Below are 24,952 nucleotides of genomic sequence, written 5' to 3'. Positions count from 1 at the left end.
CACCCTGCATCACCCCTTCACCCTCCACCCCCTCACCCTGCGTCACACCCCTTCACCCTGCATCACCCCTCTGTCCACACCCCTCACCCTGCGTCACCCCTCACCCCTGTCACACCCCTTCACCCTGCATCACACCCCTCACCCTGCGTCACCCCCTCAGCCTGTATCACACCCCTCACCTGCGTCACACCCCTCACCCTCATCCACCCTCACCCTGCGTCACACCCCTCACCCTGCTCCACCCCTTCACCCTGCGTCACACCCTCACCCTGCGTCCACACCCTGCTCCCCTCACCCTGCATCACACCCCTCACCCCCTCACCCCTCACCCTGCGTCACACCCCTCACCCTGCATCACACCCCTTCACCCTGCATCACACCCCTTCACCCTGCGTCACACCTTCATGTTTATACGGAATGTAACACAAAGCTCCTCAAATGTCAATCAACTGCTTCACTAACTTGGAAATTTAAGTTGACTTGGCATGATTAGATTAAGTATTTTCGGGGATGTGTCGCGTGTTCGATTTTTTTTTCACACTCAAACACCCGGAGTGTAATTGCATAAGATTAGTTTTGGTTAAGTTAGGTTTGCTTTGGATAGGTTTGGTTAGGTATGTTAGGTTAGATAATGTGCGCCATCACCACAATACTTCCACAACTGCCACCACCACCACCACATTAATTGTTATTCTTGACTGTGGTCGCTGTTATTCCTGTGTATACTTTGTTAAATTAGTTTCATAATCTGTTAGTTTTGTACTAACAAGGATTAGGCGCAATATCCTCACCATTTCCATTGTCATTCTAGATTAATTTGTCCTATCCTTCATTTTTTTCTTCTATTTATCATTACTAGTTATGTCAGTCAATCTAATGTTCACCTTTCCTTACAGACTGATGATGTTTCCGGGTGAGGGAGTTTTAAGTACGATTCATTATATATGTATACTATCCAGTGTTTACAGTCAGCGCGTCACTAACACAGCTATGACGAGTTTATTCAATTCAATTTCAATATTTTATTCCTTGCGAGAGGAACCGGGATCCTAGTGCTGTCACTAGGTACCCCTGTACAATGACACCAGAAGCATCTGGCAAGTGTGACAAGTATATATAAATATTATAAAGGGGCTTACTAAAGCCTAAGGAAGGAAGGAAGGATATTCCTTTAACACATCATCAATATTATTTACATAATATCTGGCCAGTATGGGGAGGATCACCGCGTCTCCGTCAGGGGGTCGTGGAGTGGTGGTCCAGCAGGCGTCACGGAAGCGTTGTGTGTGGGGACATCTTAGGAGGTAGTGAACAAGGGTGCGGCTGTCGGGTCTTCTACCTAATGCACAAGAGCGTTGCTCAGGGGAGGCGGGATACCAATCTCCCAAGCAAAGTCATACACGTTGATGATACGGGCAACAATCACGTCCCTCTTCCGCGACACTTTCCCATAGACGTACGATGACGAGTTTATTTGTTATGTTGGTAATATCAATATAATATTCATTTTCCTTGAGATTAATATATATGAATGCGTATGAAAATGTGAATGACTTTGGATAAATGAATAAGAAATGTGAATAGTTATAGGGTGCCGGTTTATAGTACACCCTTGGAGGCAAAAATGAATGAGTAAAAATGAATAGCTTTTGTATAAGGCAAAAATGAGACAAAAAATAGTAAGTGAAATGAATAACTGTTATGTGTCATCACCCGACGTACCGTGAATGAAAAAAAATATATAAAAGGAATATATACTGTATGTCTCACTACAGATGTCATATGTGAATATATAAGAATGTTACAGTGTGTATAAATGAATAACCCGTGTGTGTGTGTGTGTGTGTGTGTGTGTGTGTGTGTGTGTGTGTGTGTGTGTGTCACCACTGGAGGCACCGTGAGTAACTGCATCAACAGAGACTCGATCGCGCGGCACTTTACGTGGAGGTAAGACATCAAAGAGGCCGAAGACAACGAGTGAGTGTATTGCATGAAACACACACACACACACACACACACACACACACACACACACACACACACACACACACACACAGAGAAAGTGAATATTATCTGACACGTTGGAGAGAGAGAGAGAGAGATTGGTCTCGTAATAGACATAGTGAAAAAATTGAGATTGGCCAGGATTAAGGTAATAGTCTCTCTCTCTCTCTCTCTCTCTCTCTCTCTCTCTCTCTCTCTCTCTCTCTCTCTCTCTCTCTCTCTGTCTCTCTCTCTCTCTCTCTCTCTGAAAAATATATAAAAAGGAAAACTAATTCACTTTACGCACCGACAGGTCAACAACCCTTTGTAAAATGACGAGGAAAAAATAGATTTTTAACAGTAAAAACAACCTGGTGTATCCAGTTTCTCACGTCACACGCGCTCTAAACTGGGTTACTTGTCCTCACGCTAAAAGGTAAAAAAGAAACGTATTCATAAAACCTAGTGAATGTAGACAAAGAGTAATGGAGTATGAATATAATAAATTAGTCTTACTTTATGGACAATACACCTTTCATCTGCGTCCATAACAACGTTAGCAAACACTGCTCGTGTAATAACTCAAAAGGTGGGAGTTGGGCTTAATTTCTGTGCACAGGTGAGAATGGTTCCTGTACACACAAGTGAACGTGATCACTGTACACCGGAGAACGTGGTTATTGTATGTAGTTGAACACGTTGAGTGTACATGGGTGAGGAGTTTTTTTTAACAAGATTTTTAAAGAAAAAAAATAGTCCCATATAAGAACAAATGTGGAACTCACTAGTGCTTTTACTGTAGCGAACACGTATGTTCAGATTAATCGTTATTGAAGTAATTTGATGAGACGAACTAACAGAATACAGGCATTATGTTATTTTCCTAGAGGAGAGAATAGTGATACGGCGACTAAGTATGTACTGTACTGTACTTGGCTCTCCCCCCGTCGTTGGCTAGGTCCCGGGGCACTCTGGAACCCACTTTCATATAGAGAGTATCAGGGTAGATGAAAAAGTGGGAATGTTGTCTGGAAAAAAATGAAGAATATATGTGGACCACGACTTCAAGATAAACAATCAAGTCACACATGTTTTCCTGGGTCAGCCTACATGTACAGTTCCGTTCAGACGTTCGTGGTACACTGGCGGTGAAGGGTGCATAGCCTGTTGTACCCTTCCTGGACGACAGGCCACTGCGCCGAACCTCCTACCAACACACAGTGGAACTGGCAACAGAACAGTTTGATTCGAACGAATACTTATCAAAAGGAGATGGGAAGGATATTGATATGAATATCCTGCTGACGAGAGAAGAAAGCGTAGTGATAGGAGAATCCATTCAAATATCAAAATACAATAGGGAAATTGGTTTCGAATGAAAACTGTAAGAAGTGGGTGAACAGAGCTCATATATCAAGAGTCTTCAATGTTTTCATTATTTGAAGTTGTTCGTATAATACTCTAGCTATTATACAGCATATATATATATATATATATATATATATATATATATATATATATATATATATATATATATATATATATATATATATATATATATATATATATATATATATATATATATATATATATATATATATATATATATATATATATATATATATATATATATATATATATATATATATATATATATATATATATATATATATATATATATATATATATATATATATATATGCCTGATGGACAGGCTACTAAGACGAAACCCAACAAACTGGGCTATGGGCAACTCTCCCTCTCCCCAGTCGTTGCAACACTTGCACCACTGGATCAGGAAAAGGGAGAGCCAAGATGTGTGGTTGCAGCCTGCGCTCCTGCCTCACCACATAAATCAACTCACACACAGCCATCAACCAGCTCATCATACCTCTCATCATCAAAACCCCATATACCCCCAAAAGTCCTATGGCGACAGACGAGTGGCGACGGGGACAGGCAGATATGACTGCCGGGAGTCTCTAGTCACAACTCTGCACATGGGTGGCACAGATAAGATTGTCGTTTATGCACTGGGATCTAGGCAGCAGTGCAATCCGGTCCTGTCTGTGCGACTGAGCAGCCCTTTCGAGGAGCCACTCTGCTCACCCCACATGGGGAGGGGGCTAGAAAAGGTGCCCTAAATATAGCCTGCCTAAAAACCCAACCTGACTGGGCAACCGCATCCAGTAAGGTCATTTTATGCGGTCGAAAACACAGTCAAAATCACAGATCCAAACAAAAACAAACCATACAACCTCTTATGGTGGCTGCATGGAATGTCAGGACCCTTCTGGATACTGGCACAAATGAGCCTCCTGAAAGAAGAACTGCCCTTGTGGCAAAAGAGCTGGTTAGGTATAACATCGACATAGCAGCCATCAGTGAGTCCCGGCTCCCAGATGAGGGCCAGCTCACAGAACGGGGGTCTGGCTACAGTATACCTTCTTCTGGAAGGGTAAGCCTGCTGCGGAGAGAAAACGCATTTATAGAGTTGGCTTTGCCATCCGCCAACGCATCCTACTCAGGCTAACTGAAATACCTATTGGGATCAACAAGCGCCTCATGACGCTTCGAGTCCCACTGAATAACTCACGCCATGCCTTTTCATCAGTACATACGCCCAACATTGGATGCAGGGGATGACATCAAGGAGGCCTTTTACGCCGACCTTGACAGAGTGCTAACCTCTATCCACAGAGAAGACAAGGATGTGCTCCTTGGTGACGTCAATGCCAGAGTTGGCAGAGATGGTAACATTTGGTAGGGAACCATAGGGAGGAATGGACAAGACAAGTTTAATGTCAACGGCCTACTCCTCCTCAGCAAGTGTGTTGCGCATAGCCTCACCATCACCAATACCTGTACCATGTTTCGGCAGGCCGACAAGTTCAAGGGTTCATGGCAACACCCACGATCCAAACACTGGCATCTCATTGGCTACATCATTGTCAGAGAAAGAAATCGCCGAGATTTCATCATCACCACTGTGACACTGATCATCGACTCGTCAGAGCCACGCTCTTGCTTCACATGCAGCCCAAATACAGTACGGCGAAGGCAGCAAGCCTCCAGAAGAGGTTTTAATACTAAGCGTCTGGAGGATCCAGCAGTAGCACATGCTTTCAGAGAGCAGCTCGAACATAGGCTTATAAACAACCCAACAGCAAACATAGGATACTCTCAACACTGTTATGACAAAAACCTGCAGAGACCCTCGGCCACATCAAAAGAATACACCAGGACTGGTTTGATGAAAATGACCCGGCAATCAAAGTACTCATCGATGATAAACGTGCTGCTTTTACTGACTGACAGAACAATCCTCAGTCTCGGACCAAACCTGATACTTTCTTCAAGAAGAAAGTGGCAGCCCAGCGGGAACTTCGCATTTCTAAAGAATAACTGGCTTAAAAATAAAGCATGTGAAATACAAAAACATGCACATCAGCACAAGATGCGCGAATTTTTAAATTCCTTTAAAACACTTTATGGGCCAACCCTCCTCTGTATATATATATATATATATATATATATATATATATATATATATATATATATATATATATATATATATATATATATATATATATATATATATATATATTTCTTATAGTGTTCATTCGAAACTAATGTACCTATTGAATTGTGATATTCGAAAGGATACTCCTATCACTGTACAGTAGATTTCTGCTCTCGTATACAAGATATTAACACATCTTCATCATCCGCCAGCTGTAACGTTGGCCGATATTCACATTAATATCCTTCCAATCTCTCTTTTGATGAGTATTCGTTCGAATCACACTGCCCCGTTGCCAGATCCACTGTGTATGCTGGTGGTGGGGTCGGAGCAGTGACCTGTCGTCCAGGAAGGGTACAGTCTCACCCAAAAGCTCGTTAACTCTCCCAGCCAACTATTGCTGCACTGCCTGCTTCAGATGTTTGAAACTGTATCAGTACCAACCAGAATATGAAACCGATACGAATGAATTTAAAGGTTCGAAGTAACAGACCCAAGTTCATACATCTGAAGCAGGCAGTGCAGCAATAGTTGGCTGGGAGAGTTAACGAGCTTTTGGGTGAGACTATCCAGCCCATCAGTGTACCACGAACTTGTGAACGGAACTTTACATACTCCTATAACGAGTTTTAAATATTACTACTGCAGACAAACTTACACTCAGACGACGGCACGACGCCCAACATACACTGTCCTCCCAGAGTCTCACTGTTTGATGTCGAGACTAAAAGCTTGGAAGGGATCATACAGTAGTCGAGGTCTGGTGTAATAAGTTGCCTGCACTCTCCTTTTGTCAGTCAGTCTGGAAAAAGAGACCTTCAAAAGTAACCTAACCTAACGCCCCCCCCCCTCCCCATGAAACACTAGAGATGTGTGATCAGAGACGCTGTGTTGTGTTTTTTGCGTTTTGACTGGTTGATTGGTAACACACACACACACACACACACACAAATTCATTATACCCTATGTAGTCGGGTAATGACATTATTATACATTACCCTAGTCCAAGTTTCAATGGATACTGTATATGTTAAGTCTTACATTAGTGTGTGTGTGTGTGTGTTAGTAAGTTCATTTAAGGCCTAAACACATTAAGTAATTTATAAAAGCCTTGATGAAGGATAAAGAAAACACAGAAGGGACTCTGGCAGTGTTATCTACCCCCTTTAATGCCTACAATCACGGCTCCTCTTCCCACACGCGTCAGGTCGTCATGGCTGCTACATCTCCCAGCTTTGTAGGTCATATATTGCCAGCCTCCCAGATCACCCGGCATTATTGACTTACTGCCCCGTCAGGTGAGGTGATGTTCCTGCTGACATGGTGAGGTGATGTTCCTGCTGACATGGTGAGGTGATGTTCCTGCTGACTTGGTGAGGTGATGTTCCTGCTGACTTGGTGAGGTGATGTTCCTGCTGACTTGGTGAGGTGATGTTCCTGCTGACATGGTGAGGTGATGTTCCTGCTGACATGTGGTGATGTTCCTGCTGACTTGGTGAGGTGATGTTCCTGCTGACTTGGTGAGGTGATGTTCCTGCTGACTGGTGAGGTGATGTTCCTGCTGACTTGATGAGGTGATGTTCCTGCTGACTTGATGAGGTGATGTTCCTGTTGATTTGGTGAAGTGAGGTTACACACACACACACACACACACACACAGGTGTTACCACCCGGGAGGTGAGACAATAGATCCTGGTGACCTTCAAAGCCCTGAGGCATAACGCCACCCCCGACAGTATGTAAGGTTGCCCCCTCTCTCACCTCCACCCCTACCACGCCTCACCCCCCTGCACCGCCTCACCCCCAGCCTCGCCTCACCCCACCCCGCTCCACCCCAATCCCTCCACCCCTACCCCTACTCAGACCCACCACCCAGCCCCGCCCACCTCAACCCCCCGTGTCCCCTATAACAGGATATAGTTGGCTGGTGGTGTGGTTACCATCCACTACATATACAGCTACTGCCTGCAGCAACGCCAAGCCCTTAACTCGACTATTACAGTACTTGATCTAGTGTTGCACTCCGCACACACACACATACACCTGGTCCAGCACTGCACACAAACACCTAAACAAGACTCACGGGAGATATACACCTTGGCACGGTGGGTGGTGACGGCGGCTTACCGAGGGGACTGCGGCAGACTAAGACTCGGGGTGCGCACCAGCGAGAAGTATAAAGTTCCAGATTTACACCAGAAGTTATACAATTGAAGATGTTCAGCTCAGACCTCGATGGCGGCCACCGACTGCAACTTGCTCGCCGCGCTGTTATTCTGTTTCTCGGGGGTCGTAAATGTATTTTTACTTGTGTTACTAGGTATTTTTTTTATTATTGTTTTTGTACGTGTTTAAGGGTCCATTCGGGGACTTAAAATTGACAGGTCACTTATTTATTTTGGGATCTCGTAGACACAGGCTTCTAAACTAGTTGTATTGTTAACTTTGATCCACATGACTTGCCTCTTGGGTACCTCACATTTTGTGAATTAGTCAGGTTTAATATCTTTTTTATGTTTAACAGTGAGACGTGGTGTATAATTTGCCCATATGATTCCCCCTTTAAGGCTATCATCACCAGCTCCTCCTTTAACAATCACTATAGGAGGTAAATGGAGTCTGCTTCAGCTCCTAAGGTCCTGGAGCACGTACTCTTAAATATATCAATATTTTGCACAACTAATATTTTACTGAATGAAGCTCTTCCTTTTTAAATAGTGAAGCCCGGGTCGGTGGGTTAGGTTAGGTCGAGGTCAATATAGAGTTAGGTGACGATCACGCCACCTACAACGTGTCTTCGGGAGTATCGACACACGGGGAGGTATAAGTATGTAGCACAGGGGGAGTAATTCAGTCGGTGACAGCATAACAAAGTATTGCCGAGATGAAGATAGGGTGGGAACATCCGTCTAGCCTGCTGTACTGTACTGTATCCCTGGTCGTGTAGGGAATTGACGGGGGTGTGAGTATATAGACTCGTTAGACAGGGTTTTTCTCCATTGTGTTGACGTGGTACCAACACGTGCAACTTAAACAGGCTTAAATGTAAAACTGATTTGATGCTATTTATGTCAGTGCGTCATTAAGAGCCGCCATAATTGTTGTGTAAAAGAAAGTAATTGTAGGTTTCCAAGATTGAAAGGACAGATACAGACGAAGGCTTTGACTGGCAGCGATGATAATTAGGAAAGCTTTTGAAGTAAACTACAAAGGACCTGCCTGGGTATAACATTTCACAAGTTCACTCACATTTAATATTTTGTTGTTGTTGTCTAGATACTTAATTACTTGTTTCCTAAGGTCCTTCTACGTCATGCCATGGCGAAGTAGCTACAGGGAATGAAGTTCTGTTTTGATGTCAATTTCTTTTCTTATTAAAATAACGCGAATGCAATTACGATAAAGCTTTAAATTGTTCACAGTCTTGATGCGCGAGTTTACTAGTCGCTGTGTAATTCTAATACATCTTTTATACACTAAGAGTTCCTGTGAGATTGGTTTAATGAGCGAAGACTTTAGTACATAAGTCAAATTTTTATGCAATCTGAAATCTTATTGAAATTCATATCTTGTACAGTATAGATATATAAGGACCCAGTGATATACGTATGTTTTGCTGATATATGGCTAAGAATATCCAAACATATCATTCAAGAAATACTGCAATACTGACTTACATAGACAAGCAAAGCCTGTCTTGTTGAGACCTTAAATCTCACTGACCAGCTCTCGATAGTTGAAATACGAAATGGGCAAATGTTCCAATAATTCTCGTACAAGTAATATGATATATGAATCTTCTGGTCTGAGAGTGTTTCAGTGAGCTTTTGAGATTGAGTTTCTGAACAAGGACACAGCTGACTATAACTGTAATGACTGGAGCCTATCAAAAGTTATATAGGGTTCGCAGCACTAGGCCAAAACCGTGCCTCACCACCAACCTATAGTCGTAACCACAACACCTATGTACGTCATCAACTCCAATTAAAGCTTTCATTTAGTGTAGAAATTAATACGTCGTAATGAATGATCAAAACCTCAAACCAACGAAGCTCTCAGACACACCAAAACATTGTCCGACTCACAGGTAAATTGTGTATGTAAGGTCATTACTCATCCCTCATATGGTCGTGAAAGATCCATGACACTGTTCTCGTCACTGTTAGTTCATGAGTTAGGAAGTTAATGAAAATGACTTTTTTATGAGGTTAGTTTTCGTTGTTATTGGTCAGTCATAGTCGATTAATGTTTTATAGGTTGGGGATATCACGTACAGATTCATATGTGGTTGTGAGTAATTTTGTACGAGTTTTATAACTGATCTTTCATTACTTATTACTTGTTGTGTTTTTCATACTACAGTACATTGTATTTTAGAACATCAGAATCTAGTAAAATATCCTGTGGTGTGTTTGCACTGTTCCCGGTATTTTCGACGCTACTGACTTTCATTTGACTTTCTGAGTATTGAATAGCCAATGAGGAACAGGTGAATGGTGGAACGAGACCAGGAGTGTCTTTTATCAGGCGGTGGAAGACGGACATATACAGCAGTGTGGTAACAAGTGTCTAAGGTACATTAGATGTTTGTTTATAGTTTACTTGATGAACATACCTCACGTTAACTGTTGTTTTGGGATTCATATTTCCCGAAAAAGAGACAGGCTCGTGGCGTTCTTTGCGGAGGAATTTTGGCGGCAGCTGATTAAACCTCACAGTGTTTCTGGTGGTGTGTCGGTCACCCTGGACGCTGGTGGTATTCATTATTTCTGACCTACCCAAGCGGCAAATTTCCCTTAAATAAATAGGCGAACCAAGGCTTGAATGTCTGTCGCTACCACAAATGTGAGATTGTATCGAGGTGGCTTACATATGCTGCCCCACACACAACGATTTTATTGAAATGATTCTCACTTGTACGGAAAATTTACTAAAAAAAACTGTGCATTCTTCTTTGGGGGAAATATATGACTCTTTGGCGATCAGGTACAGAGAAAATTGCTATATACACTTGCAGCCAGCCAATATTGTCACAAATAATTAAGTCCACTGTTACAGGTTCTAGACCCCCATAACAAGACTCTTGGTGAGGATATTTGTGGCCGTTGTGGGCAGCTGAACCCCGTGACGAGTAGACAGTTCCCAGGGAGTTGGTTATTGATTCACTCGCTCTTTTCTCGGAATAAAATTAAATGTCGGCATCTTTTATGTCGCCAACCCATTACCGAGTCAACTACACCAACTGCCTTAATGAACACGAGACAATAATTGCACACATTTTGTACTTTACTGGACGTTCCATGGTATAGCGGCAGTCTCTCTCCTGGCTATGATAAGACTGACAATTAAATTTCTGGTTTTACATGTTCGCTGTTAATGAACTAATGCACAAAAAATAGGAAGTGTAATCCAGCCGCCTGTTTGAACCCTTGTGAGCACACCGCCGCTGTTCCCGGGTGTTAGCTTGATGTTAGCCAGGACCGGGACCCAGATTATCAGACAGAGGTTCTTGCCATGATTTTTCCTCGTACTGAAGATGCATGAATTGTATCAGTATTACTTTTGGTCTCAACCTTCAAAAGATATATTCACTAAACACCAATTAACTGACAAGGTTAAAGTAGATAATCCTCCAACTTAACTTTAGCTCCAGTCGTCCAGTATGGTGCGCCCTTACATCTTCATTCACTAGCAGTGTTTGATCATAAGAGTCAATCTGGACCCTGTGCCCAGGATTCTAAAAGAGTCATGTATTAAGTCTCTTCCTTCATCAGGGGAGAGTGAGGTTGTCTTTGGGTGAACTTTTAGTGTCTTTGTGTCAGCCTCAAGTGAGTGAGTTAGATCCCTTCTCACTACTCCATTTACGAGGAGAGAATTCAATTATTCTCCTTTGACAATCTGGCCCCCGCGTCCCTAATTCTTAAGAGAATCATATTTTGAAACTTTAACCAAACTGGAAATATTAGAACACTATGCCTTTTGTATGCTACGGTGCAAAGATACTTTAAAACTACACTTATAATACACATGTAATAAGGTATTATATTGCTCAAGTCACATATCCCCTCTAGCTGAACCTAAGTGACACGTCCTTACCCCCTTCCTCTCTCTCCCTTACCCCACCCACCCCCTCCCATCCAACCCACCCCCTCCCACCCAACCCACCCCTCCCACCCCCCCACCCCTCCTCGTCTTCTTCCTCCCTCGGCTCAGTAAACGCTCATAACGCTTCCCCAGGTAAGTGCAATACCTTGTAAGTCTTCCCGTTTTTTCCCATTGTATATTTCACCAACACCTGAGGCCGCTTTTTTTTTGTTCTTCTATACTACTGTGTCCCATGCACTTCCTCCTCTCCCTCTGATGCCTACTCTCTCAAAAGGCTCTGTGGGAGGGATGAGGTGGGGGGGGGAGAGGCTCATAGTGGTTTGTTTGTATGAATACTTGTCCAAATTCTCTCTCTTGATTTTCCCATCGTCTTAAATCCGACGCCGTCCACAGAGAGCGATTTAGCTCATTGTCTCTGGGGTTAGTTTGGATAGCTCTCCTGGTTCCTGTTTAATTTGCTCATTTGCTTCTAGTTATGATGGCGTCGAAGCTGCACCGAGACTGTATACTGAAACTCGGAAATAATAAATGTATTAAGACTCTTGGTGAATATAGATCCGGGGGTTTAGTTACGATGGCGGAGAAAATACACCGAGACTGTACTGGGTCCAGGCAATAACGTGAGGCTGTGTCGTGGTTGTTTAGTGAGGGATGGAGGCCCCGGCATCATCCCCCAGGGGTCGATAATTAGGTTGTAAAATGTTCAACTCTTGACGCTCCATTAACTGGTGGGGAAAAATCGACGGGTCGAAGTTACGGTTGAGAACGTCTTGTGTGTGTGTGTGTGTGTGTGTGTGTTTAATTGTATACAAATAGGTACAGTATTTGTTCGTGTTGGAATGTGTGTTAGTTTATGTACGTGTATGTGTACATCTCTGTGCACATTTAGAACTCATTTAAACATGCAAAACTATTCACACACACAGATACATACATACATACATATACGCACACACACATACACACACACACACACACACACACACACACACACACACACACACACACACACACACACACAATGCAATGTCTCCTCTGCGTCACAATAAAGAATTTCTTGGTTTCTAATTTTTAAAGATTATATAAAAAGTAATTCAGGCAGAAGGATAACACAGTTGTACACTGAGACCAATACTCTCTCTCTCTCTCTCTCCTCTCTCTCTCTCTCTCTCTCTCTCTCTCTCTCTCTCTCTCTCTCTCTCTCTCTCACCCACCTTTATTCCGTCACTGCTATCAGCCACTGTTTCATTTCTCTTGTCCATCTCGCATATATCCCCGTCACGTTCTTTTACTTTTCCTTTGCGTCTTACTTCCTTTTCCGCTATTTTATCTCACTCTTCCCCTCACTGATTTCCCTCTCTCTGTCTCTCACTATTTCTTTTGTTCTTTTATTTTTTCCCTGCCTCTTCCTACCCTCCTCTCCTTTACACTCCCTTCCTCAACTCTCTTGCTTTCCTTCCCTCCTCTCTCCCTGTTTTACAATTCCTCTATCTTTACCCTTCCTTCTCTCCCTTACTTTTCCTCCCTCCATTTTATTTGCCTCCGTTCCTTTCCTTCCCCTTACCTTCCCTCTTATCCCTAATTTCCTTCCCCCTTTCCCTCCTCCTCCCCACAAGAAGCGATTACCTCCTCGAGTCGCTCCATTGACAACCAATCACGGTATTAAACAGGTGCGGAGCCTTGTTGAACGCCCCCCTCCCCCCTCTCTCCCCTGATTTTAAATTATGCCCCCACCATGGCCCACCTACATGGGTCATCCTGTTTACCCCAGGGCCTTCCTATACGGGGGATCCTCTCTTCCCCAGGGCCCTCCTGTCTCTGGGAACCCTGGATCCACCCCCCTCCCCTCCCAGGGTCCTCTAACATTGGGGCTCCTCCCTCCCCCAGCGTCCTCCCTCCCCAGTAACCCCGTCTGCTGGGGGGGAGAGACAGAAACAAGAGGGGAAAACAATACCATCCGAAGGAAAATTCGCCCTCGAGCAATCAAGGGGATTGTGTGGGTCTTTCAAAGCCGAGTTGTGGTGAGGGAGGGCGGCAGGGGTGTAGACGGTGGCAGCGGTAGGGTGGTAGTGGGGAGGTGGAGGTAATATGAGGGGTAGTAGGAGGTTGGAGAATGTGGTAGAAGGTAGGAGGGGATATAAGGTGGGGATAATAGGAAGGTAGGGAGGTAGTAGACTATAGGGGAGGGAAATAGGAGGTAAGGAGGGGTGGTAGGAGTTAGGAGGAGGTGCAGGATATAGGAGGGGGTAATAGCGTATAGGAGAGGGTACTAGGAGGTAAGGAGGGGTGATAGCAGGTAAGGAGGGGTGTAGGATAGAGGAAGGGGTAATTGGAGGTAAGGAGAGGGTGGTGGGGGGCGGGTGGGTAGTCGGCGAGGATGGAGGAGCCTGATGGATGGTGGTGCCTGAGACGCAGGTGGCCCTACACGACACTCCCGGGCGAATTGGTGACAGGGAGGTTGGTAGGGAGGTAGATAAGAAACCAGGGAGGAAGGTAAAGAGGAAGAAAGGGAGGAGATACATCAGGAGGCAGAGAGTAATATAAGGTGGCAGGGAGGTGGATCAGTGGGCAGGAAGGTAGATCAGGAGGTAGGAAGGTGGATCAGGAGGCAGGAAGGTGGATCAGTGGGCAGGAAGGTAGATCAGGAGGCAGGGAGGTGGATCAGGAGGCAGGAAGGTAGATCAGGAGGCAGGAAGGTGGATCAGGAGGCAGGAAGGTGGATCAGGAGGCTGGGAGGTTCATAATGAGCCACCTTCCTCCTCCTCCTGGGCTGGACACAATAGGGAAGGAGAGCCGGGACCCGCACCGCCCGCCTTACTTCTTTCACTCCTGTTCACTGGGGATCTGATTCCCTACTCTCCCTTGGCCATTGTTCAACGCCTCATTGTGTCGTGTCTCGTTGAACGCTGCCTCGTTGTTCAGTGTCTCGTTTGACGCTGCCTCGTTGTTCAGTGTCTCGTCGAACGCTGCCTCGTAGTTCAGTGTCTCGTTGGACGCTGCCTCGTTGTTCAGTGTCTCGTTGGACGCTGCCTCATTGTGTATAGTGTCTCGTTGAGCAGCACGTATGTGTGTAAATAATTAACATACCGGTACGTCTTAGGGTCTTTCTTTACACACACACACACACACACACACACACACACACACACCTACCTCTTCCATCTCCTCTTCCCGCAGCTTTCCACGCTGTAATGGAACAAATATTGCGGTGGAGGATAACGCTACTAGTAGTTGTGGTAGAGGCGTGTGTGGTGGTAGTGGAGGAATGTGGTAGTAGTGGAGGGAATTGGTATAGTTATGGAGAATGTGGTAGTGATGGTGGCAGATGTGATGGAGGGGGGGAGGGCACAAGTGGTAGCTCTATAAGCCTCAAAAGATCAACAATGGCTGAGTAATTCAAGAGGAGTTATAAGTGATGATGAAAAACCTGGGTGCCGGGGATTACCAGCGTCACACACAGAGGGGGAGTGGGCGGAGGGAGACTACCGGAGCCTCAGACACTTCCTACCTTCACTTTTCCACCTCAATGGCCACGTCAACAACACGATTAAGTGGCTCAGATAAGGAAATATGTAGAGGTTATGGTTTAAGGTGGCGTCAGTATTGCACAGAGACTCGAATGGAGTTAGTTGTTGTCTTGTCCACAGTGAGGAAGAAAATGAATCACGTACGAATCATTGAGGACACTGGTGGGGGCCCAGGAGAAGGGGATAAGAGGGGACGCTGGGTAATTAAATAAGAATTAAAGGATCGATGAGAGGAACTGTAGATGGAAGTTGTGGGAGGACGAGAGTGGTGGGGGTGGCAGGAGGGGTTAACGACTCATCAAAGAAGGATAAGGAACTCTCAACACTTCCTCCCGCCCTTCACAACATTGTTACTCTTACATTAAAACGCTGCCACTGCGGACGGACAGATGGCGATAAACGATCGCCTGGCGTAGCTTCCATAAACCCCTCAGAGGGGATAGTCAGGTGGTGTGAAGCGTTCATACTGGCGGCGTTTTTTTATGGTATGAAGGCCGTGACCAGCTGCCTCACCACCTCACCTCTCTGTTGTGATCATATATATTACGCAATATTGTGACAGAAGTAATATTACTAACACTAGTACAGTGTAATAAACATTATACAAGTTACAGTTATAGTGTGTGTGTGTGTGTGTGTGTGTGTGTGTGTGTGTGTGTGTGTGTGTGTGTGTGTGTGTGTGTGTGTGTGTGTGTGTGTGTGTGTGTGTGTGTGTGTGTGTGTGTGTGTGTGTGTGTGAAAATTGATGTAGCACAAATGAGTTGACTAACTGTAAGAAATATCCCATCCCGACGTGGAAGGAGCCGTGAGTGTGTAGTGTGTTACGGCAGACCCATATACTGATCCTTCGCCTTCACCGACACTCCTTCGCGATATACCTACGACTTAATCCAAACTGATGACGTGTCCGGTATAATGTGAGTGTTTGGATAATGTCCTCTCCTGGGCTAAGCTTAAGTTCTTAACCTCTGATTTACGACTAAATTATTCAGCTCCAACACTCACTAAATAAAAACTTTGTTGAAATCCTTAAAACAGAAATGCTAATAACATGATTACTCGAGTGGGTGGGTGTGTGTATGTGGGTGTGTATGTATATGCATGTGTGTTTATGCATGGATGTGTTTGTATGCGGTTCTGTTCTGTTCTCTCTCTCTCGTGTGTGTTTGGGTGTGTGAGAGTAACCAAGAGCTCGATAGGACGTACAGTAACTACCCTCGTTCAGTTGTCATGTTCCCCATCAACTGGCCAATGATACCTTAAGCTTACTAAGAGTCAACCAGCGAGCAACCTCTATGGCTATAATTAATTGTATACTTATTTTATTATTTCTATTTATGTATGTGTTTTTATTTTGTCGATTATAAGTCATTTCACAGACTTTTTGTTTTCGTTTCGTTAAGATAAATTAGCCTCTTGTCCTTTTTTTTACAGGGGGGGAGGGGAGGGAGGTGAGACCCGTAATAATCCTTCATTTAATTTTCCGCTACATTAACGCTCATCTCCTTTTCCTGTCAGTAGAAATGTATTTAGTTTCCTTAAGGACCCATTTGATTTTGTCTCTTTTGAAATTGTGTTCTTTTTTGTCTTTGAAGTGTTAGGTTAGGTTAGGTGTTGTGCAGTGTTTCTCTCTTATGACAATGGTTTATATTGGACCTTGCGATGCTTTTAACTCCAAGGTTAGATAGAACGTTGTTAAGTAATTAAGTAGGTGTGGGAGCCCTGAGCAGGTGTGGGCGCTCTGGACAGGTTTGGAAGTTCTGATCAGGTGTGGGAATCTTGAGCAGGTGTTGAGGTTCTTAGTATGTGTGGAAATCCTGAATTGATGTGGAAGTTCTGGTCAGGTGTAGAAATCCAGAGCAGGTGTTGGAATCCTGAATATGTGTGTGTGTGTGTAAGTCCTAGGCAGGTGTGGATGAGCAGGAGGCAACAGTGAGGTAGCTTTAGCAGGTAGGGAGGAGCCGGTAGCAGGAGTGAGGGAGCTTTAGCAGGTAAGGAGGAGCCGGTAGCAGGAGTGAGGGAGCTTTAGCAGGTAAGGAGGAGCCGGTAGCAGGAGTGAGGTAGCTTTAGCAGGTAAGGAGGAGCCGGTAGCAGGAGTGAGGGAGCTTTAGCAGGTAAGGAGGAGCCGGCAGCAGGAGTGAGGTGGTTTCAGCAGGTGTGGTATGTAAGCCTCCAGGCCGCACATCTCCCCCTCCCTCCCGCCTTTTTCTCTCGCTTGTTACAAACTTTTTCCTCTTAAACCTTCACAACAACAATATATACACACATTGTTAATAATAATAATACACACACGTGTTATTTATCTTATTGTTATTTGTATTTCAATCTATTTCATCAATCAATTAACCATATACAATTACACACCGTTTAAATCAATAGAAAATGGGTAATATTTCGTAATTAAAAAAGAAACGGGAATACGGATATAATATTATTTATGGTGTTTTTTTTTCTGTACACAAACCAAAAGGACTGGTAGTCTCAACACAGTGTGGAGGACATCTCGATCACCGTCTGTGTGTTTGTTGTTGTGCCACGGTGGGGGCGGGGGGTGTTTACGTTTCCAGATAGGAAAATATTCATCGTACTATCTTTTAAAAATCAGGACTGAAGATTGTGTTACCGGGTATTTACGGTTTGTGTGTGGTTGTTTTTGAGTGTGTGTGGTTGATTTTGAGTGTGTGTGTGTGTGTTTTCCGTGCGTGCGCCTCTGTCTGTGTGTGTGTTTTGTGTTTGTGGGTATGTGTTTGTGCGTATGTGGCGGGAGAGAGAGTGAGAGAGAGAGAGAGAGAGAGAGAGAGAGAATGTCTAATATTTGGAGTAATAGGAAAGGATTTGGACTCTCGGGGGAAATATAAGTTCCGTTCAACTTTAAAACTTTAAATTAGAAATCTAAAAGTCACCACTAGACTTGCGTGCTGCTCAGTTTGTCTTTCTCCATCTCTCACCTTGACTCTCTCCTCCACGTGAGGCGGCAGGGAGGGAGAGAGAAGGGGGAGAGAAGAGTGGGAGAGAGGTGAAGAGAAGGGAGTGAGGAAAGGAAAGGGAGAGTGAAAGGGTGGTAGAGAAAGAGTGTGTGACGTATTTGGGAGGGACGAAGGAGAGAGAGAGAGAGAGAGAGAGAGAGAGAGAGAGGGGTACACTAATAAAAGGACCTCGTGACTCACCTGTTTGCTAAGTTAATAAGGAACTCGGTCCCAAAATATAACTCCTGCTATATAAACAACCTGGAGGCATCACACTGCAGGGGTTAAAATAAAGAAAGACCAGACGATGAAATAAACTTTAAACAAAACTGTACTGAGAGTTGTGTGTACGTTAGTGAAAGATTATGCTTAAAAGTCCATTCTGCACCTCTGCCTCCTGCCCACCTCACACCCCTCCCCCCCCCTGCCCCAGTTCTGTAGCCTCATGAGCATAGAAGCCCATCCTGTAGCCCCAAGTAAAGCTCTCTCTCTCCACACACACACAAAACAAGCGTAGTATAAAGTTACATGAGAAGGTTAAGACAACAAGGACAGATACTTTAACCACACACACACACACACACACACGTAAATCAGCACACATGTAAATACTTGTGCATCTCACTAACTTGCTCCGTCACTTCGTCCCTGAATATATCTCGTTCTGTTTGTTGCATCCAAGTTTCAAGTCTCTCTCGCGTCTCATTACAACATGAAAGCAGACTTACCATAAATCCCGCCTGGAGCAGTGTGCAGATTATCCCGGGATGAGCCACTCACAGTCACCCGGATCACCGCTGTTGTAGGTACACACTAGCACCTCTCCTTTCCATACCTTACAACATCCACTCATCTTGCACCTACGCCCTCTGAACATATCATCAACCACATCCCTCACCTTCCCACACACCTTCTGTAACATCCCTGTCCTCCCTTCCAATTCTTCCTCACATTGTCACCCATCCTAATCTGTACTACAAGTAATCTAGTCCCCTCCCTTCTTCCCTCCCTTCCCCTCTTCCCCCTCCCATCCCCCTTCCCCTCTCATAACTATCATGCTCCCTTCCACACTAGCGACACATCCATGTATATAGTGCAGTAAGGTGTAACGTGTGACCTCCGCTGCATGATGACTTTCCTCGGCACCTCAATGCTGGAAAGTGAGGACCAGGTGGACTAGAGATGCCGTCCCATCCATCAGTACCCCAGTGAAGGCTCCTGTCACGCCTCGTCATCCCCGCGATCCATCTTCACCTTCATCTTATCACCATAGCCATCTCTAGGAGGGTTGCAAGTCAAGTGGTTCTCAACTCTACTAGATCCCCCCCTCCTCCCACTCTGCCCCAACCTAACATTAACCATTAGGATGTAAACCCATAAAGTCTAAGAGCTGGAGGCTTAACAGGAGCTTCATAGATAGATAGAAGTCGTGAGGTAGTCGCTGGTAATGGCTCACCTCGAGGCTCTAATGCGAGTCACAGCATAAAACTGAACTCTGGAAATATAGTTTGAGTGTTTAATGGAACACAAACTCGACTGAAGTTATATTTTAATAGTCCATTTTAGGTGATCCCGTTATTTTGGTTTTGTTGTTTGTTTAGATAAACTTCAGAAATATGTAGCTGTGGTGATACGCTTATAAAAGATCTCGTATTTCTGATTGTTATTACTACATACACAACAAGACTACACCACTGTACAGATTCTCTTAAGATACACAAATTATATACAGACTCGGACTATAAAGAAATTTACATAGGGTAAACAAACGTACAGACGAACACAGAGTCTCTCCCACTGAGAAGCATAAACAGTACCAGCTCAGAATCCGACCCACATTGTATATTAGCCGTAACACCGGCGGGGCACCACTGAGGCGGGTTAAAAGTGGGAGATACATTACATTAGTTTCCCCCACAGGCGGGACCTTCTCCCTACCCGGCCGCCACGCGTCTTAATGCCCTCACCAACTACAGTACTCTACTTGGGGTGAGCCACGCAGCTAATACGCAAAATCCACTCGCACGTGGGCATGATGTACGCTGATTGGTCCTCGTCCGTCATGAAGTCACTTGGTAACATGTCCATTCCGTCCGTAAGGTAAGGTTAGGTTAGGATATTTCAGTACTGGTAACTATTGTTTGGTTTTGTTTCAAGTGGGTTAGGGTAACTGAGATTTGCATGGGGGAGTCGGTACTCTAGCGGGCGGAACGAAGGGTAAGGACCATTCAGCACATCTCAAGCCCGCGTACGCGTTGATTCTGCTCAACTGCGGGCAGGGACTCCCCAACAGCCCTCTGGCACATTATACCGTGTTTGCATCCGAGACTTGAGTGCTTAATTAAACTAGATGGCCGGTAAATGGAGGCGTACTGGGGAGCTCTTTCGTCCAGAGTTTAAAGTTCAATTTCTTTCTTCGTGCTTGAAAACTGCCTATAACTTGTAAAGCGAGTGAGTTTACTTGCTGGGCGCTGAGCAAAGTTTTCAGATTCAGGGAAACTACGAAGCTGGCGTTGCTGGGGAGCGTTTGGCAAATTCTACACGGAGCCGCATTTTTCCTTCGGAGTTATACGTGATGCTATAAGTTGTGTTTGGCAATTTTTCACTGTGTGTGTTTAGGAGTTTTTGAAAATTATGGACCTTGTGTTTGAGGTTTTTTGAAATTCTTGGTAGGTGCACTTTGATTTTTTTGTTTTAATTCTGAACTGTTTTCAAACATTTTAAAATTTTAGGCTGAGTTTTTAGAGTTAATTTTTTTTTATATACTTTGCTTCGATTTTTTTGTAAATTCTGGAGATAGCCATACAGTCTTCTTGAGTTTATGGCGACAAATATGTGATTCTTGGGGACCGTGGCCATTGTGATTCTTAACAGCTTTGCCTTCTACAGTAGTACCACGTCCTCAGTGCCAAGGGCCATTTCTGAGAAGAAGTTAGACCGTAAGTATGGCTCGGGAGAGTGTCACCTGTGTGGTGGTCTGGTGGCAACTATGGGTCGACCACAACAACTTGACACTGTTGGCACTTGCTAGAAGGGGTGTCAGTTGTGGGCAGTGAGGTGTTGGCAACGTGTCAGCCTCCTCACTGACATCACAACCCGTTACTGTTGGTACTTGTGTTACACCGCCACCTAAGCCTCGGACACAGGGGTGAATGTGTGTGTGTGTGTGCGTAACATGCTTTTTTGGCCGTGACTGACGTGTCTTTGTTGACGTAGTGTGACAGTGTTGACTATTTTGCTGGCTATAGTTAAAGACCGTGAACCACACACACACACACACACACACACACACGCACGCACACGCACACACGCGCGCGCTACTCTTTATACCGCTTGTGTATTAAGTGTATTTAATCTAAGATCCAATATGTGTGTGTGTGTGTGAAACCGACGAGTTATTACCCCGAAAGGCCAGTACAGGTGAAGCTTACACCCTCGTCACCACACTGTATAAACACGTAGAAACATCCCCTGAGTTCACTGCTCTCTCTCTCTCGTTTTTTCTTTCTGATATCTTCCTTTTCAAATATTTTTCCTTTTCTCTGTATTTTTCTCTTCACTACTTTTCGTACACTACATAACACACTACACACAACACAACACACCATACTGCACAACATACCACACAACACAAATACACAACATAAATACAAATATACTACACAGCTATAAATATAATTACACAACATAACAGTAACACACACACATATACAAATACAATGCAACATACCACACTACACTACACACACAACATACTACACACACTACATGACAATACACATACCATACCACACACACTACACACTCACATACTATATTAAATACAGTATATATACTACACATACACAACACACCACACAACACACAACATAACGCAACACACCATACCACACCACACAACACACCACACAACACAACACAACACAACACACAACACAACACACAACACACCACACCACACAGCACACCACACCACACCACACTACACCACGCAACACCACACACCACGCCACACAACACCTCCGCCATACAGTTCCGGTGGTATTAAAAGCCAATGTATTTTATCTTAATCCCAGGTTGAGGTCGTAATTCAGGGGGTTGGGAAGCTGTTTGACAAATGAGCGGTTTGTTGGAGTCTTTGTGTTGGTTCACCAGCCAATTGTAAGCCTTGGTTGCCATTAACAAGGGCGAAGGAGTGTGGCCTGCCTTGTGGTCGGGGTGGTGGTGTGTGTTGGGGGGGAGAGGGAGAGTAGGAGGGGAGGTAAGAGTGGGGAAAGGGAGGGGAGGGGAGAAAGGAGGGAAGGTTAGAGTAGGGGAAGGAAACGAAAGGAGGGGGGGGATAGGCTAGGGTTTGGAAAGAATGGAGGAAGAAAGGAGGGAAGGAGGAGAAAAGGGAGTGAAAGAGCAGAAGGAATGGAGGTGGAGGAATATCGTAATTACCTCAACACTTACAAAGGGAATCTGAATTATTACGAATAGTGTCTCCATTAATTACACTATTGAACCATTCGTACAATTAAATAAACTTAAAATATATTCTATTACCTTAACGCTTTTGTATATTGATAACCAAATCATTTTACTAATATTAATAATAACTTTAACTTCTCTTTATAATTCACCAAACTCTATGAATCCATCGGTAAGAGATCCACACTGTGGGTTGTTAGGGATCCGTGTAATGATATGTCACCTTTAGACTCATCCATACATCACCATCTTTAATAGTCTCATATCTCCTGAGTCCTTCCTCTTATAACATGGGGAACATTATTGTTTTTTTTTGGTCTTGGTCTCGTTTTTTATGTGTTTTTTTATATAAGAGTATGTGTTTGGGTGTGTGTGTGTGTGTGTGTGTGTGTGTGTGTGTGTGTGTGTGTGTGTGTGTGTGTGTGTTAGTAAGCAGAAGAGGTCAACTATAGAGTGAAGGACCTTATGGTGTGGGTGGGTGGAGGACCTGGGGACATTCATAGAGCTGTCTGGCGCAATTCTCAAATAAACGCTCTTGAAAAACAAAACATAAACAGTATATTCATGTGTTGTATTTTCTTCATTGAGACGACGATTTAGGTCTCTTAATTCACCTGTTCGTGTCATTGCAATATTCGTGACGGCATGCCAGGTCAACATTCCCAAAAATTCGTAAATTAATCGTTTTTTTGTGTGTTCCTTTAGTCAGAGATGAAAAAAAAAAACAACCATTAGATGTAATAGTGTGTCAGTGTAATTTCGACGTCATGTTTGTTCTCCGTGACGATAGTGGACGGTGCTGGAGGTAGGCACTTGGCAGTCAGGTGCTAATGATAATCACGTACAGTACACACATCTAATGTAGGAAAGCTATGAATAAATTAAAGTAAAAAATAGTTTAATATAAAGGCATGTCTATACAATAACAAAATTATTACTATATTTACACTTTTAATATATAATGAAATATTTATTTTTTATTGGATAAGTGAAGAAACAATTAAAAAAAAAAGAATAAAGGGAATTGAGTTTCAGTGGCATGTAAATGAATAGAATAATAGAGAGGGAGGGAGGGAGGGAGGGAGGGAGGCAGGTAGGTGTGTGAGAGAGGCACTATGGCTGGTGCTCGGTGGGGGGTAAATATCAATGAGACGTGGCGAGATGTACCAAATCCCCGGGTGAGGCTCCGACACCCCGTCTCCCCGGTAATCGCTCCCCTGAGACGTGGCGGCCCCGAACAGGTGGTAATGGCTGTAGGGGAAAACAAATGACGGTGTACTGAGGGCATGAGTGAGTTTCGGGAGCCATTCTGGAGCCTAGTTCACCGTGGTCTCCCGCACCCATCCCGGAAATTTGGGTATAGGATCATCGTGGGGAGAGGAAGGAGAGGGGAGGGTGACAAAAACCCAATAAGTGGAAGAACACGAGTGTGCCGGGGAGAGTCTTCTCTATTGGTAATTGAGGGGATCCAATACCATAAAGACAGCGCGGAAACAAATGACTGTCAGTGAAGAAACGTGAAGACGGTTCAGGATGGTCGTGTTGTAGGATTTAGTGGCTCGACGCTGCTCTGTGGAGGTCCTGTTGGTGTATCGTGGTGAGTGTACTTTGTATAGGGTGTGTCGTTGTAGGGTGTAGCTGTGTGTATAGTACAATACAGTGTACTCTCTGGGCATTCTCATATATCCATGCGCTTATATTAACTCTTTAACTGGTGGTGGGTGGGTGGAGGGAACACATTTAATATCGAATCTAAGTTTACTTTCAACACCAAGTTCTTCTCCAGCTTTGTTCACGAACTTAAGTAAGGCACTTGGACGTTTTCTTTCATCATAAGTTACGGGTAAAAATTCAACTTACGATCTCTTGACAATCCGTTTTCGTGTCTTAGCTTAAAGTGAGCCAGTTGAATCCTTTTGTCACATTCCCAGTTATATGGAAGACTTTTCGTACGAGCTATTGAGAATCCATCTTCGTGTCGTAGCTTAAAGTGAGCCAGTTAGATGCGATCTCACATCTCCAGCTAAGGAAAAATGTTGAAGCATGTTCCTCCCCCTCCCCTTCCCCCCCCCCTCCCCCCTCCCCCATATATTGTGTTGTTGTCAAGTCCTCGATTTTACGACTATCTGGTATTATTTAAGCTACGACACCAAGACGGATTCTTTGTAGTGTGTGTGTGTGTGTGTGTGTGTGTGTGTGTGTGTGTGTGTGTGTGTGTGTGTTAATTTTTTTATCCCCTAACTGTTGATGTGTGTCGGTGTATGTTGCAATCATAGTCTGTCTGTCGTGTTATTCCTTCTCACATCTCGACTCACTTCCCTCTCTCTCCGTCTTCTCTCACACACACTTCCCTCTCCTCACACACCTTACCCTCACAC

At 44.3% G+C, this 24,952-nt stretch overlaps 1 long non-coding RNA gene across 1 annotated transcript in view; it reads left to right on the top strand.

The window, feature by feature from the left end:
* The window catches only part of LOC121861261, a 40,982-nt gene that overhangs the window by 5,106 nt on the left and 10,924 nt on the right, over positions 1-24,952 (top strand). The window lies entirely within an intron of this gene.

This window comes from Homarus americanus, unplaced genomic scaffold, assembly GCF_018991925.1.
Source record: "Homarus americanus isolate GMGI-L3 unplaced genomic scaffold, GMGI_Hamer_2.0 scaffold21314, whole genome shotgun sequence".
Taxonomy (NCBI): domain Eukaryota; kingdom Metazoa; phylum Arthropoda; class Malacostraca; order Decapoda; family Nephropidae; genus Homarus; species Homarus americanus.
Note: the sequence above shows the minus strand (reverse complement) of the source record. Positions and strands in the feature narration are given on the sequence as shown.